This window comes from Elaeis guineensis, chromosome 9 (genome assembly GCF_000442705.2).
Source record: "Elaeis guineensis isolate ETL-2024a chromosome 9, EG11, whole genome shotgun sequence".
NCBI lineage: Eukaryota > Viridiplantae > Streptophyta > Magnoliopsida > Arecales > Arecaceae > Elaeis > Elaeis guineensis.
Window position 1 is genome coordinate 77,170,684 of NC_026001.2, and position 16,953 is coordinate 77,187,636.

Consider the following 16,953-nt stretch of genomic DNA (forward strand, 5'->3'; position numbering starts at 1 on the left):
TATCCTGAAAACATCTCTATGCTAGGACATAAGAAGACCTTCTTCTCTTGATATTTTTTTAGTTTCTAGATTTTATTATATCTAATTTTTCTCATTGAAAAATCTTATGATTTATGGAGAAGAAGGGTTCTAAAAGAAACCTTAAGAAAAGACCTTCTTTTCTTCTTCTTCTTCCATCAGAACATGATCATATCATGTCCAAAATAAGATCGCCATGCTCCAACTCTTTGGAGCATGAATTCACCATGCCATCCCTCTTTCTCTTTCAAATTTTTTATCATATAAAAAAATATAAAACAAAGAGATATTAATATGAAAGAAAAAATAATAAGAGAAGATAATCTTATCTCTTATCTTTCTCTCTACAAGACATCAACCTTTGATCTCTTGATTGAAGAATTTCTTCCAAGGATTTTGGCACCTCAAATCACCCATGTAATCCTTCTTTCTCTCTCATATTTTTATCACATAAAAGCACAAAACAAAGAGAAAAAAAAATAAGAAAGAAAACCAATAAGAGAAGATAATCTTCTCTCTTACCTTTCTTTCTATAAGACATCAACTTTTGTTCTCTGGTTAGAGGACTCTCCTCCATGGATTTTGGTGCCTCAAAAATCTCAGGTCTTCCTCATTCTCCTTTGGTATTTCTCTCAATTTTTCATAATTTTTTTACTCCTATATCATGGCATATGGGGCAGCCTCCTTTTATATGGCAGACTAGGTCATAAGACCTAGTCTAACAAGGAGTCCTTGGGGCGTCCAACTCTTGGATGCTCCCTATGTCATTTATTTCATGGATAGAATTCAAATAACCACAAAAGGGGCAACCAAAAGGAGGATAAACATGGGGGAAGTTAGCGCAAGAGAGGGAGGGAAGAATCCTTGTGAAGAGGGACTCTTTCAAAAAAAGAAATAGGCTAAACCACTTTTCACAATGAACCAAATTAATTTTTATATTGAATCAGATCAAATCTGATTTAAATATCTAAAATAAGTGGTGTGAGATTACTTCCCTTAGATGTGAAAATCATAAAAAAATTATTTAGAATTAATTAGTGGGCATGGGCTTTGATTTTCTTAGGTGGCGCAAGAGAAGATGGAATCCTAGTCTAACTAGGATTCTTATATAGATTAGGTTAAATACTTTGAATCCAATTTAAATTAATTATAACCTAATTAATGGTGATTCTAGTCCAACTAGAAGTTCAATTAAATTAGATTAAATCATATTTAATTTAAATCTAAATTTAATTAAAAATTAGGTGCATACAAGTCCTAGTCAAATAGGGACTTGTTCTCCCTTGCAACTGACTTATCCAATAAATTAATTAAACTTAATTTAATTAAATTCAAACTAATTTTAATTGAATTATATTCAATTAGACTTGATTTCAGCCCAATTGCTCAATCAGATTGAGCCAATTAGCAACTCAATTGCTAATAATCCTCCTGCAACACTTGCATTAGGTCAAACATCAATCACATTGATTGTTTAACCTTAGAATGATTCTCAATCATCGATTAACCATCTGATTAGGTTACAACCTCTTATATATGTGACCCTATAGATTTGAACCTAAGCTGGTAGTACAAAAATTAATTTTTGTACCAATCGAAGTAACCATCTAGCAATGGTTTCTGACGTCCAGATAGATCGAATGTATGCAAAGCAACATTCTAAGAACCCTAACCCATGGTTACCATATAATTTATCCTTTTGACTAATAATGCTCAAGACAACTTCAAATATGCTGTCAATCACTCGTACAAGTCATCTCTATTGTGTCTCAAAATTTTACAAATCCCGTGACTCCTCACGAGGATTACCCAGGCCTAGATTTTGCTAAATTGTAACGCAGTGAGATATTCTTTTTCTGAAGTTAATTAGGAGTGGTCAATCTCATCTTAACTCATACACCAACTTCACAAGTATTTGACTATACCTAGAAACGTTTCGAATCTATATTAAAAATACAGGCAGTCCGATATCAAAGCACAGTGAGTTGCTTGTAAGTCATCGTGGTGATCTCAGATCGGAGGGACACTTATACCCATTGGTCTTAGCTAACTACTCTTGACAGTAGAGTATTACATTAGTCATGTTCAATGTAGATGTACTCCTACATCTCACTTGGATGTCATACCAGTATCTCCACACCACTTGGTTATGAGGACAACCAATGCATATGGCATACAGTGACCTACACTTGATAAGTTATCGTCCTTATTAATAACTTATCATTTGATCATGAATAATTTAAGAACCATCCGATAAATCCTCCTTTATCGATTGATTGTGGTTCTAAAGATTTCATCATAATTTAGAAGTTCATTTAAAAAAGATAGAATTTTTATGATGAATCTACCAAATAACTATTATTATAAGATAATTCATATACTAATTCTAATCATCTACCACTTAGATGATTGACTTTAGGACACATTTCCAACAAGTATAAGTGTCCCTTAGATCTGAGATCACCTCAGTGACTTGCAAGCAACTCATTGTGCTTTGATACTAGACTAACTGAATTTATAATTCAGTGACGGAAGGCTTCTGGACATAGTCAAGTACTTGCAAAGTCAGAGTATGATCGAGATGGGATGGACCACTCCAAGAGTTAGAGAACAATGAGTCACTGTATTTAAATTTAGCAAAACCTTGGCTAGGATAATCCATCAGATGGATTTGATATTTTGAAATACAATGTGGATAACCTGATCAGAGTTGATAGTTGAATTCTGAGGTGTCCTATGATCATTTTGGTTAAGGAAATGAATTATATGAAAATTATATCTGTATGGGTTCTAAGGATGTTGTTCTACATATTCGACCTATCCAGCTGTCGGATACCATTGCTAGATGGTCACTTTGATTGGTACAAAAATTTATTTCTATGCTATTGATTTTTATTTGGACCTATAAGGTCACACACATTAGAGTTCACGATCCGATCGGATGGTTGATCAATAATTAAGAATCATTCTAGGGTTAAACGATCAATACGATTGATATTTTACCTAGTGCAAGTATTGCAGGAGGATCGATTAGCAATTCGATTGCTAATTTGCTTAATTTGATTAAGTCAATGAGTTGAGATTAAATCTAATTGAATATAATTTAATTAGATATAGTTTGGGCTTGATTTGATCAAGTCCAATTGGTTTATTGGGTAAGCCAAGTGCAAGAAAAAACTAGTCCTAATTCAATTAGAACTTGGGTCAACCTAATTTTTAATTTAATTAAAAAATTAAAATAGATTTAAATCTAATTTAATCTGATTAAATTAAGTTCTTAATTAGTTTAAGATCTATTTTAATTGGGTTGATCTAATTTTGGTTTGATTTGGTTTGAGAAACCAAATTAAAAGAAGTCATAAGATAGAATCCTAGTAAGACTAGGATTCTACCTTTTGCCACATAAGCCCCCCACACCCTCTCTCTTATTCCACGCCAATTTTCTCTTATTTTGTATGAAAAAAATCCTCTCCTAGGTCTTCAGTATGCCCAAAAGGTTTTCTCTCTTCTTTCTTACATGAAAAATGGTTGTGGATCAAATCAAAGTAAGAATAAGTTTGGATTTCAAATTCTATGAGATAGAGTTTTAGAAATCCAAAACTCTTTCCTTTTTGCACCAATTTTATCCAAATTTTTTTTGAGATTTTTGTGGCTTTTATGGAACTTGATAGGCACCCTTTGCTGTTGGTCCACATACAAAAAGAAGGATGGGGCACCAAAGAGTTAGGCGCCCCTTATCTTGCCATGTTTGGATAAACCTTAACTAGGTATTTGATCTAGACAAGGACTCTATCATATCTCTCTACATAAAATGAATTTCTTTATGAAGTTTTTGTGAAAAATATATCAAAGGGAGTCCTTTGAGGCATCCAAAAATCAAAGAGAAAGGAGGCTAGGGCATGGAGATATAATAGACACAAGCGAGGGTATCTAGAGAGAGCAAAGAGAAGAAGAAGAGGGTCTTCTTCTAGGGTTGTTGTGTTCATCTCTTTCCTTCCTCCATCTTGAGTTTTCTGAGAGCATCTCAGATCTGAAACTCCTCCTCCTACTTTTCATTTTTGAAAGAGTCCAAATCAAGAAGAAGGAGGCACCTGATCAACCATCGAAGAAGGATCAGCGCAGTACTAACATACTGTGCTGATTTCCTGGAGCAGGACTTCTGATCGAGATTCATGGACTCGTGTGGACATATCCTAGAGGTTGGATGTGTGTGCAACTTGCAACATCATTCTCAAGCCCATATTAGCAAGGTTAGAACATCTAACTTGCAAGGTAATAGATCTGATCTATTGTTTATTACATACATTAGATGTAGCATAGAAACATATTGATATGATCAATATGTAGTTCATTCTCTATATATTTTAATTTCTGATTTAATACCATTCAATAATCATGTAATAGAATCCTAGATCTAGGGATTCTCTGATTTTATAAAATAAATTTTGATTTATTTCAGTCTTCCATTGCATGATCTTGAAAAAGTTTCAAGATCTAACCCTGAAATCCTAGATCTGGTTCCTTCAATAAATTCTCTCTTTATCGAATCTAAATAGTCTTAAGGATTTCATCATAACAATGGAGTTCATTAGAAGATAAAAACTTATGATAAAAATACCAAAAATATATTTTATTTATTAATAAATCAAACCTATTGACGGTTGAGCAATCTTGTATTGTAATTGATTTGTTAATAAATAAAATATATTTTTGGTATTTTCATCTTCTAATAAACTCTGTTGTTGTGATAAAGTCCTTAAGACTATTTAAGTTCAATAAAGAGAGAATTTATCGATTAGTCCTTAAAATTATTCACGATCAAATGATAGGCTGTTAATAAGGACGACAGTTTCTATCAAGCATAGGTCGCTGTAGGTCATATGGGTTGGTTGTCCTCTTAACCAAGAAGTGTAGAGACACTGGTATGGCATACAGGTGAGATGTAAGGGTACATCCTCATTGAACGTGACTAACTCTAGAGCATTCTGCTATCGAGAATGTCTTTGATGAGATATAAGTGTCCCTTAGACCTAAGATCGCCTCAGTGACTTGCAAGCAACTCACTATGCTTTGGTAATGGACTAACTAAATTTTTACTTCAGTGATAGAAGGCTTCTGGGCATAGTCAAGTACTTACAAAGTCAGAGTGTGATCGAGATGGGATTGACCTCTCCAAGAGTTGAAAAAGAATGAGTCACTATATTTCAATTTAGCAAAATCTTGGCCAGGATAATCCATCAGATAGATTTGATATTTTAAAATACAATATGGACAACCTGATCAGAGTTGACAGTTGAACTCTGAGGTGTCCTATGAGCATTTTGGTCAAGAGGATGAATTATATGGAAACTATATCCGCATGGGTTCTAAAGATGTTGTTCTACACATTCAACCTATTCGGCCGTCAGATACCATTGCTAGATGGTCACTTCGATTGGTATAAAAATTTATTCTTTTGCTACCGACTTAGGTTCGGACCTATGAGGTCACACACATTAGAGTTCACAATCTGATCGGATGGTTGATCAACGATTAAGAATCGTTCTAGGGTTAAACGATCAATACGATTGATATTTAACCTAGTGCAAGTGTTGCAGGAGGATCGATTAGCAATTCGATTGCTAATTGGCTTAATTTGATTAAGCTAATAAGCTGAGATTAAGTCTAATTGAATACATTGAGATAATTACTGACGATCGAATAAAAATCTATGTGATCTCTTGTATGGTCATGCTTAGTACTAGTTATTCTCTAACAACCATCCTTACTCGTCATCCTGTATCTCTACACAGTAGATCAGAGACTCATCTATCTCGAAGAAAATGATTTGTACGTCAGTCTATCCTGATCAATCACCTTCCTCATAATGATCCTATGATCGGGAGCATTTAGAAATTAAATACATATCTCTAATTCTCAACACCTTGAGAATATGTATCATAACTAATTTTATGGATGATTTAGGATACATCACACTTGAATAAAAAAAAATTATCCTTTTATTGATCATATCAATATGTTAAGTACAAAATTATGCTCTAGATTTATTATAGTGTGTCAGCCATATTAATTTCTAGGACATACATCTAACATGTGAAAGCTTATCCAGCCCTCTATCAGTATAACATGTATTTTGGTGCATGAGGTGGCATGATGGGGTGTGGAAGAGGAGAGAAACTCATTGCGCATGCACAGAAATTCTGTTTCTTGTGAAGGGACGTGAGAAGAGTCCTTCTGCTTTAAGGCAGAAGGAGGCTCATCTCAAATAGATTTTGGGCATCCACTTGCACTAGATAAACTCTAAAAAACCTTCTTTTACACATGGTAAAACCATAGATTATCTGATTTACAAATGGGATGCCTTCTGTACCTTTCTGTGAGCACGTGTGAGGAAAAGAGTGGACCAGTGTTTAATTCCCAAGAGTTCTTATCTAATAAGACTTTTAGTGTGATAAGCCTTTTCTTTAGGTGGTTGAAAATCACTGAGAGATGCTTCTCACACCCTCTTAGTAATTATAAATAGGGGGCAGCACTGAGAGGAGATCATTTAATTTCTACATCCCATCTTATCTTGGTTAAGACAAGAATCCTCTCCTCCTCTCTCTTACACCCTTAGTTCTTTTAGGACAAATCTATCTAGCCTAATCTAAGCCTAAATAGGTTTAGGGAAAGGCTCTAAAAGGTCTTAAGAGGTCTATCCAAGTTGTCTACAAGTCAAGAAGTGGTCCAAGTCAGGTTCAAGAAGCAATTCGACCAAATTGATCAAGTCAGGGTCAACTTGGGTCCGGCGATCGGGTTCAGAAGGAGCGATCTTTGAGCCAATTTTTGTGTGGATCACCGTTGGAGGGTGAACACTTGGGTACCTAGTGGAAGCCCTATTGAAATTTTAGATTTAGTGATATAGGTATTCTTTTACACCTTCCATAAAGTTATGAATATTTGTGTATATAATAGTTAATCATCAAGGAGGTCCTGGATTAAGGTTTGATAGTTTGAAATTCATTATGAAAAATTTTTGAAATTCATCGATACGAACCCTACAGTGGTATTAGAGCCGACCTTGTTTGGTTCTATCATATGCTTGTATGCTGATAATGTCTTATTGAAGCATGTTATGATTTATACTATGTCCATAGTTATGTGATGATTAACTTTAACAGTTGCTATTTAATCATAAATATTTTTATCTATTAGTGTCATGGATTAGGATGTGCATGAGACTATTAAAGCCCTTATAAAAATCATATTAAGCCATAGTGTTGGGAGCCAGGAGCTAACCAATTCTTAAATCGATTAATCGATTAGTGTCTAAGGAGTGTTTCAAGTACAGTGGTTATCTAATTGGTTTCATTGACTGACCTAGCCAACTTGTTGGTGTCTAAAAAAAGTAATGGGGGGACTCCACTAATTTTAACACTTTTTTGATCAATTGGGTTAGTCCGAATTTTGAATTTAATTTGCTTAGTATTTATAACACAACTAATGCCTTCCTTCATGCTAAGATGATTATTATTTCAAGAACTATAGTAAGTTTGTTGTGCTATCCACAAGGCTTATCATGGGAACTGATGTGATAATATCTTGGTGCATTGAGTATGCTTATGACATATTTAATTTTATATTGCTTTATTATGCTTTCCACAAGAGCAATATTATTTTCAAATATAACTGAATGAAAATGAAAGGTCTAACTTAACTAAAATATTATAGTTTGTTGTGCTATCCACAAGACTATAAATATTTTAGAGGTAGGTTATATTAAGAGTTGCAAGGGAATGCAATTGAATAGATTTTCCTTCCTTTGAACTCACTAGAGTTTTTTGTTCTATCTACAAGACTTCTTTGAGGAATGAGGATCTTAACCTCACTAAGAGACCAGTTTAGGATTTTTCGTCTACCATAGAGAGGGCTATGGTATATGATTAAATAGTGGAAGTAATAACTAAAATAAAAGACTTCATCTAGTTATACATGTCACCATGAGTGGTTTACTTATATGATTGTTCTTAATTTATGTAGATTAAAACTCTACATTATGGCTTCTTCACTCTCACTACATTGCATCCTTGATACAAATAAGCTGACTAGTCTCAATTATGTGGATTGGTTAAGAAACTTGCGTATAGTGCTTACGAAAGAAAAGTTGTCTTATATTCTGGACATGCCTGACTTGGGCCCGATCAGTGAAGATGCTTCAGAGGACGAGAAGGTCATATATAAGATGTGGTAAAATGATAGTATGACTATCAAGTGCATAATGTTGGCCTCTATTAATAATGAATTACAGAGGCAATATGAGGATATGGATGCATCCTCCATACTGCTTAATTTAAAAGAGCTATATGGAGAACAAAGTCAGACTGCTAGGTATGAATTATCTAAGCCATTATTTCGGACTCGAATGACTGAGGGTACTCCAGTGCAAAACCAATGCTAAAGATGATTGATTTGATCACTAGATTAGGTCAATTAGATTTTAACATGGATGTGAAACTCAGTCAAGATCTAATCCTTCAGTCTCTCCCAGACTCCTTCCAATTGTGGTAAATTATCACAAGAACAAACTAGACATATCCCTTCCAAAGCTATTAAATATATTGAAAATAACTGAAAGTCATATAAAGAGAGAGAGAGGTCCACTTCTTATGGTGGACAAGAATAAATATGACAAGAAGGGTTCAAGGAAAGAAAAGAAGTTAAACTCTAAAAGAAGCACCTTCAAGAAAAAGAAGGCAAAGAATATCCCTGCAAACATGATCTATTATCACTGCAGTAAGATGGGACATTGGAAGAAGAATTGCAAGAATTTTCTTACAAAGATGAAAGAAAATGCAAGTGTGGCATACAAGGGTATGTATATAATATATACTACATTTTTATTAGGTTCTTCAGCAAGTAATTCATGGGTATTGGATACCATATGTGGTTCTCATATCTGTAATTCATTACAGAATTATAGAGAATCAAAGGATTGAAGAAAGATGAGTTCAAGCTCTTCAGTGCTAGTAGAGAATCAATCTCTGCTGAAGCTGTAGGAATTTACCTACTGGAGCTACCATTAAAAAGAACTCTAAAATTAGAAGAATATTATTACATGCCAAAGATTATGAGAAATATCATATCTGTACCTCTTTTGATATAATATGAATATGAAATAAAATTTATGGGCAATGGTTGCTTCATATTTTGTGCAAATGAATTCTTTGGCAATGGATATTTTAACAATATTCTTCTAATTCTATCACTTAATAAAAATCTTTTTCATATTCATGAAAACATGAAAAGGAATATCATTTCTCTAGTATTGCTGTCTTGGTCATATAGGTGAGTCAAGAATAAGAAAGTTATACAAAGAAAAATTCTTTGAACCCTATGATTATGAATCATATGGTAGTTATGAGTCTTGTCTTATGGGGAAAATGATCAAGTCTCCATTCTCTAGACATGGAGAAAGGGCAAATGAGTTATTGGCCTTAGTATATTCAGATGTATGTGAGCCCATGATAAATTTAGCCAGAGGTGGATATTTCTATTTCATAACTTTTACAAATGACTTATTAAGATATGGATATATGTATCTCATGAAACACATGAAGGAACCAGATCTAGGGTTTCAGGGTTAGATCTTGAAATTTTTTCAAGATTAGGCAACGAAAAACTAAAATAAATAAAAATTTATTTTATAAAATTAGAGAATATCTAGATTTAAGATCTTATTACATGATTATTATATGATATTCAATTAAAAATTAAAATATAAAGAGCAAGAACTACATATTGATCATATCAACATGTTTCTATACTACATCTAATGTATGTAAAATATAATAGATCAGATCTATTACCTTGCATGTTAGACGTTCTAACTTTATTGATCCAAACTTGAGGATGATATTGTGAGCCGCACATGCATCCAACCTCTAGGAGTCATCCACACGAGCCCACGAATCATGATCAGAAATCCTGATCCAGAAAATCAGCATAGTATGCTAGTACTGCGCTGATCCTTCTTCGATGGTCGATCAGATACCTCCTTCTTCTTGATTTGAACTCTTCCAAAGATGAAAAGTAGGAGAAGAAGTTTTAGATGAGATACTCTCAGAAAATTTACAGATGGAGGAAGGGAAGAGATGAACCCAGCAACTCTAAAAGAAGACCATCTTCTTCTTCTCTTTGCTCTAACCTAGACACCTAATTTTGTGTCTATTAGATCTCCACTCTCCAAGACTCTTTCTCCTTGATTTTTGGAAACCCCAAATTTATCTCAATGCTCTATAATCTACAAAAATTTCATAAATAAATTCATTTTAAATGGAGAGATATGAAGAGTCCTTGTCTAGGTCAAATACCTAGTCAAGGATTATCCAAACAAGGCAAGACAAGGGGTGCCCAACTCTCGGGCATCCCCTCCTTCTTTTTCTACTGTGGACCACCAGCAAAGGGTGCATATTATGTACCATAAAATTCACAAAAATTTTAAGAAATATCTAGATAAAATCAGTACCATAAGAAAAGAGTTTTGGTTTCCTAAAACTCTATCTCATAGAATTTGAAATCCAAACTAATTCCTACTTTGACTTGATCCACAACCACATTCTATGTAAGAGAGAAAGAGAGAAAAGTTTTGGGTGTGCATGAAGACTTGGGAGAGAGGGTTTTGTCACACAAAATAAGAAAGAGTGGGCGTGGGATAAGAGAGAGTGGGCGTGGGGGGCTAAGGTGGCGCAAGGTGGAATCCTAGTCTTACTAGGATTCAATCTATGGCTTGTTCAAATTTGGTTTCTCATATCAAATCAAACTAAAGTTAAATCAACCTAATTAAAATAGGTCTTAACTCAATTAAGAGTCTAATTTAATCAAATTAAATTAGATTTAAATCTGATTTAATTTTTTAATCAAATTAAAAATTAGGTTGACCCAAGTCTTATTTGAACTAGGATTAATTTTTCCTTGCAATTGGCTTATCCAATAAACCAATTGGACTTGATCCAATCAAGCCCAAACCAAATCTCATTAAATCATATTCAACTAGACTTAATCTCAGCCCATTGGCTTAATTAAATTAAGCCAATTAGCAATCAAATTGCTAATCGATTCTCCTGCAACACTTGCATTAGATTAAATGTCAATCGTATTGATTGTTTAACCCTAGAATGATTCTTAATCATTGATCAACCATCTGAACGGATTGTGAACTCTGATATGTGTGACCTCATAGGTTTGAACTTAAGTCAGTAGCACAGAAATAAATTTTTATACCAATCAAAGTGACCATCTAGCAATGATATCCGATGGTCGGATAGGTTGAATGTGTAGAACAACATCCTTAGAACCCATGCGGATATAGTTTTCATATAATTCATCCCCTTGACCAAAATGCTCATAGGACATCTCAGGGTTCAACTGTCAACTCTGATCAGGTTATCCATATTGTATTTCAAAATATCAAATCCATCTGATGGATTACCCTAGCCAAAGTTTTGCTAAATTGAAATACAGCGACTCATTCTTCTCCAACTCTTAGAGTGGTCAATCCCATCTCGATCACACTCTGACTTCGCAAGTACTTGACTATACCCAGAAGCCTTCGTCACTGAATTAGAAATTTAGTTAGTCCAGTACCAAAGCACAGTGAGTTGCTTGCAAGTCACTGAGGTGATCTCAGGTCTAAGGGACACTTATACCTATATCCCATCAGAGACATTCTCGACAGCAGAATACTCTGGAGTTGGTCATGTTCAATGATGATGTATCCTTACATCTCACCTGTATGCCATACCATTGTCTCCACACTCTTTGGTTAAGAGGACAACCAACCCATATGGCCTACAGCGACCTATGCTCGATAGAGACTATCGTCCTTATTAACAGCCTATCATTTGGTTGTGAATAATTTTAAGGACTAATCGATAAATCCTCTCTTTATCGAACCTAAATAATCCTAAGAACTTCATCATAACAACGAAGTTCATTAGAAGATGAAAATTTATGATGAAAATATCAAAAATATATTTTATTTATTAACAAATCAATTATAATACTTGGTTGCTCAACCATCAACAGGCTGATGATTGGTATTTGGGATATATTTCCCAACAACATAAATCTGAGGCTTTTGATAAGTTTAAGGAATATTAAAAGATGATCGAAAAACAAACTAAAAAAAGTATTAAAGTCCTTCAATCTGATCGAGGTGGCGAATACTTGTCTAGTAAATTTCTTAATCATCTTAAAGGATGAAAATTCTCTTTAAATAGATATCTCCTTATACACCATAGTTAAATGGTGTAACAGAAAGGAAGAATCATACTCTTATGGAGATGGTACAGTATATGATGTGCTCTGCTGATCTTCCAATATCTTTCTGAAGATTTATCCTAGAAACTGTCGTATATATTCTTAACAGGGTGCCTTCAAAGTCTGTTCCTAGCATTCCATATAAATTATAGAATTAAAGAAAGTCTAGTCTTAAACATCTCAATATATAGGGCTATCCTACTTATGTTAAAAATATTTTTGGACATAAGCTGAGCGCAAGGTCAGATAAATATTTATTTGTAAGATATTCTAAGGAAATTAAAGGATATTATGTCTACCACCCTACTAAACAAAAGGTGATTGTCATTAGCATGTCATATTCTAGAAAAAAAAATTCATCCAAAAAGAATATAGTGGGAGGAATATTGAACTTAAGAAAGTTCAAGACCTACAAAGTATTCTAAAGTTACCTATGGAAGATTCTCAACCAAAAGTACCTAGTAATAAGGTACATCCACAATATACATCTCCTCTCCAAAGGTCAAATAGATTGCGTAAAGCACCTTTAAGGTATGGTTTCATCATAAAAAATGATAATGGGACTAATATCATTCAAGATGATGATCCATTGACTTATTCGAAAGCTGTCATGAGTAAGGACTCTGACAAGTGCCTAGATATTATGAAATCCAAAATGGACTTGAAATTAATGATAGTGAATCATTACTGATCTATGAATTCTATTTACTTGATAAGATGACTAAGTCACCTTTTCAAAAAAAAAATGAGCGAGCTAGTGATGTTCTAGATCTAGTACATAGTGATGTATGTGAACCTATGAACATAGGCCAGAGGAGGATATTATTACTGATGGAATTTCGAGTCAGGACATGCATGCATGTTTTAATTTTTTTTTTAAATAACATAGTAGAATAGAAGATTAAAATATATTTTAATCTAAATTATGTATTTATAAAATATAGAACACAAGGATCTACTTCATATACTGAAATTGAATACATGCTGAATTTTATGCTGAAATTAAAATATGTGATCGAATCATATATCTATTTCATTTTTTTTTTTTTGAATCTGGATCTAAAAGAGAGTAGGTTCTTCCTTAGCTGTGCAAGTATCCAGATTCTATAGGTATCCACTCAAGATCAGACTGGAACAGTCTTCTTTGATGTTGATCTTTTTTCTCTAAGAACAATCACCCTGTGAATCTGAATGAAGTCTAGATTGCAATCAATTTTTTGATCCATTCTTTGATCTTTTTCTTCTCTTCTTTTCTTGCTCTCCTTTCTTTAATTATGAAGCAACCAATCTCTAAAAATCAGTAAGCAAAAAGGGATGCCCAAGCTCCGCTTGGGCGTGGAGATGGAGGATGCCTAAGCTTCTTTGGGCATTGGATCAAAAGGGAGAAGAGAGAGAGGTGTAAGGTGATCTTATGGGAGGTGTGGGCTACTAGAAATCTGATATGTAGAGCCTTAGAGAAGGCCCTTTTGAATAGGCAACATGTTTGAATCCTATTCAAAACTAAATAACCCCTTAATACAAGTCCTACTTGCAATATAAATCTTTGTAGACTTAGATATTTGATCCCATTTAGGAGATTCATTAGGTGCCAACTATTGGAGACTTTTCATCCAATTTTTCATATGCCACATGGGGCTTAGGGAATTCCCCATGCTGGTCCTTCATGTCCTCTTTTAAGTGGGCATGCCCAATTTGATCAAATCAAGTGGTGCCCCATACAAACAATCAAGAAAATTAATTAAGGATTTGAACTCTTAATACATATGATCTAAAACCCTAGGCACTCAATAATTGGAGCCTAATGAATCTAATTTATTAAGATTATTAGCAGATAATTAACTTAAATTAATCTTATCAAATAAATAATTCAAGTGCAAAGAGAAAATTAGGTTTAACCATGTTTTAGCAAGATTATCCTGAACTCAATAGGGTTTCTCTAAACCCAATTGAGACTTTATAAGTCCAATTGCTTATTTCAAATCTAATCTCTTTATTATGTGACCCTATAGGTTCAATTTTATCTAGTAGTAAGATATATAATAATCTCTATCATAGTATAATTGAAACTCTTTTCAATAGGTTGGAATGATTTCACTCTAACTCATCAAGGATTATTGATCCTAAACAACCCTAGCGAGCTCTCACAATCTACCAATGATACCTAGTAGTATGTAGTGGCAACCTAATAGAATTTAAAAAGAACCTCAAGGTGTAGTTCACATGTGATTCAGTCCCTCTATCATAAGTCCCAAATAGATGGCAGATCATGGATAAATCGTCAAACCTCATCATCAGTCGTATGATAGATTCGATTAGCTCAACTCTAATTATGATCCTCATGAATTTTTTTTTCATCAATTATACTGTTGTGGCCACAGACTCTCGAACTTAGGCTCTTAAATCTTATAGAACTACTTCTCTCTATCAAGGTCAATAGATTTCATCTAAATGCATATCCTACTCATATAGTGGACCAACTATCACCAACATCCACTACAAGATCTCATCAAGGCCATGTTTATATGTCAGTCAAACTCCAGCAGTCTCACTACGAGCAATCATACCATCACAAGTCAAAGGATCATTTACACAACTATAGCATCGAGATGATCACTGACGATCGAGTAAAAATCTAAGTGATCTCTCATATGATCACACTCAGTACTAGTTATTCTCTAACAACTATCCACACTCATCGCTCAGTGTCTCTACACTGAAGGAAGCGATCTGTGTATCGATCTATCCGAATCGATCACCATCCTCATAATGATACTATGATCGGGAGTATTTAAGAATTAATTATACATACCTCTAATTCTCAATACTTTAAGAATTATGTATCAAAGTATTAATTCTATGGATGATTCAAGGACACATCACTCTTGAATAAAAATTAAACTTATCCTTTTATTGATTAAATTAATATTTTAAGTATAAAATTATGTCCTAAATTTATTATAATGTGTTAGCCATATTGGCTTCTAGGATATATATCTAATAATCTCCTACTTGGAGTAAAGCCAATTGGACACTCATCTAAGTCCCATCTTCTCAAGGTGGACTTCCATCTTTGACTGGCTCAATTATTTTATCAGTGGGTCTACCATATTGTCTATGGAGTCTACTTTTCATATTTGATATATTTTTTTTTGAGGTAGTCGCATATGATATGAAACCGTCACTTAATGTGCTTTGATTTTTGATGAGACCTCGACTCCTTAGCAAGTGCTATGGCTCTATTATTGTCATAATAAAGTAGTATGGCATCCGATGTCATTACTCCAAGCTCCACGATGAATTTTTTGAATCAGAAGCCTTTTTTGTAGCATCTGAAGCAGTGACATATTCAGCTTCTATGGTTGAATCTACTATGATAGGTTGCTTGAAATTTTTCCAACTGACTGCGCTACCATTACATGCGAACATATATCCTGACATAGATTTTCTATCATCAAGATCAGATATGAAGTCTGAATCAGTATACCCCTCGACTCATAACTAAAAATCTCCTCCAAAGATTAAGAATAAATTTTTAATTCTTCTCAAATACTTAAGGATGTTCTTCATAGCTACCAGTGCTCCTTATCTGGATTCGACTGACATCTACTCGTGACACTCACAGCAAGGATAATATCAAATTGAGTACACAGCATAACATATATGAGACTCTCTATGGTCGAGGCATAAGCAATTCTACTCATGCACTCAACTTTCTTAGATGTGGTTAGACACATCATCTTGAAAAAATAAATACCATGCCTAAGAGGTAAGAGTCCTCATTTAGAATTTTTTATGTTGAAACTCTTTAGCATTTTCTCTATGTACATCTTTTGTGATGGGTCTAGCATCTTTTTAGATCTATCTCTATAGATATTTATTTTAAAAATATAAAATGCTTCTCCAAGGTCTTGGATGAAGAATTTTTTGGACAACCATCTTTTGATCGAGATCAGCATGGGTATATCATTTTCAATAAGAAGAATATTATCCACGTACAATATGAAAAATATTATTGCACTCCCATTAACCCTCTTGTATATACAAGATTCTTCTTTATTCTTGATGAAATCAAATAATTTGATCGCATCATCAAAACGAAGATTCTAACTTTGAGAAATTTGTTTTAATTCATATATGGACCTTTGCAGCTTGTAGACTCGGTGATCATCATCACCTGATATAAAATTCAAAGATTGTTCTATATAGATATCTTCCTTAAGATATCCATTCAGAAAGACAGTTTTCACATCTATCTATCAAATTTCATAATTATAATAAGCTATAACAACAAGCAAAGTATGGATGAATTTCAGCATAGCTACGAATGAGAAGATTTTCTAATAGTCAATGCCTTCGTGCTGACTATAATCTTTTATCACGAGTCTAGCTTTATAGGTCTCTATCTTACCATCGACATCTATTTTTCTTTTGTACATCTATTTACACCCAATGGGTACTATACCCTCAGATGGATCTACTAAAATCTATACTTAGTTTGAGTGCATCGAGTCAATCTCTGATTTCATTGCATCTAACCATTTCATAGAATCGATATCAGACACCACCTCATCAAAGGTATTAGGATCATCATCATAACCCTTATCTCCCATAAAGAATATTTTCTTTACTTTCTCTATA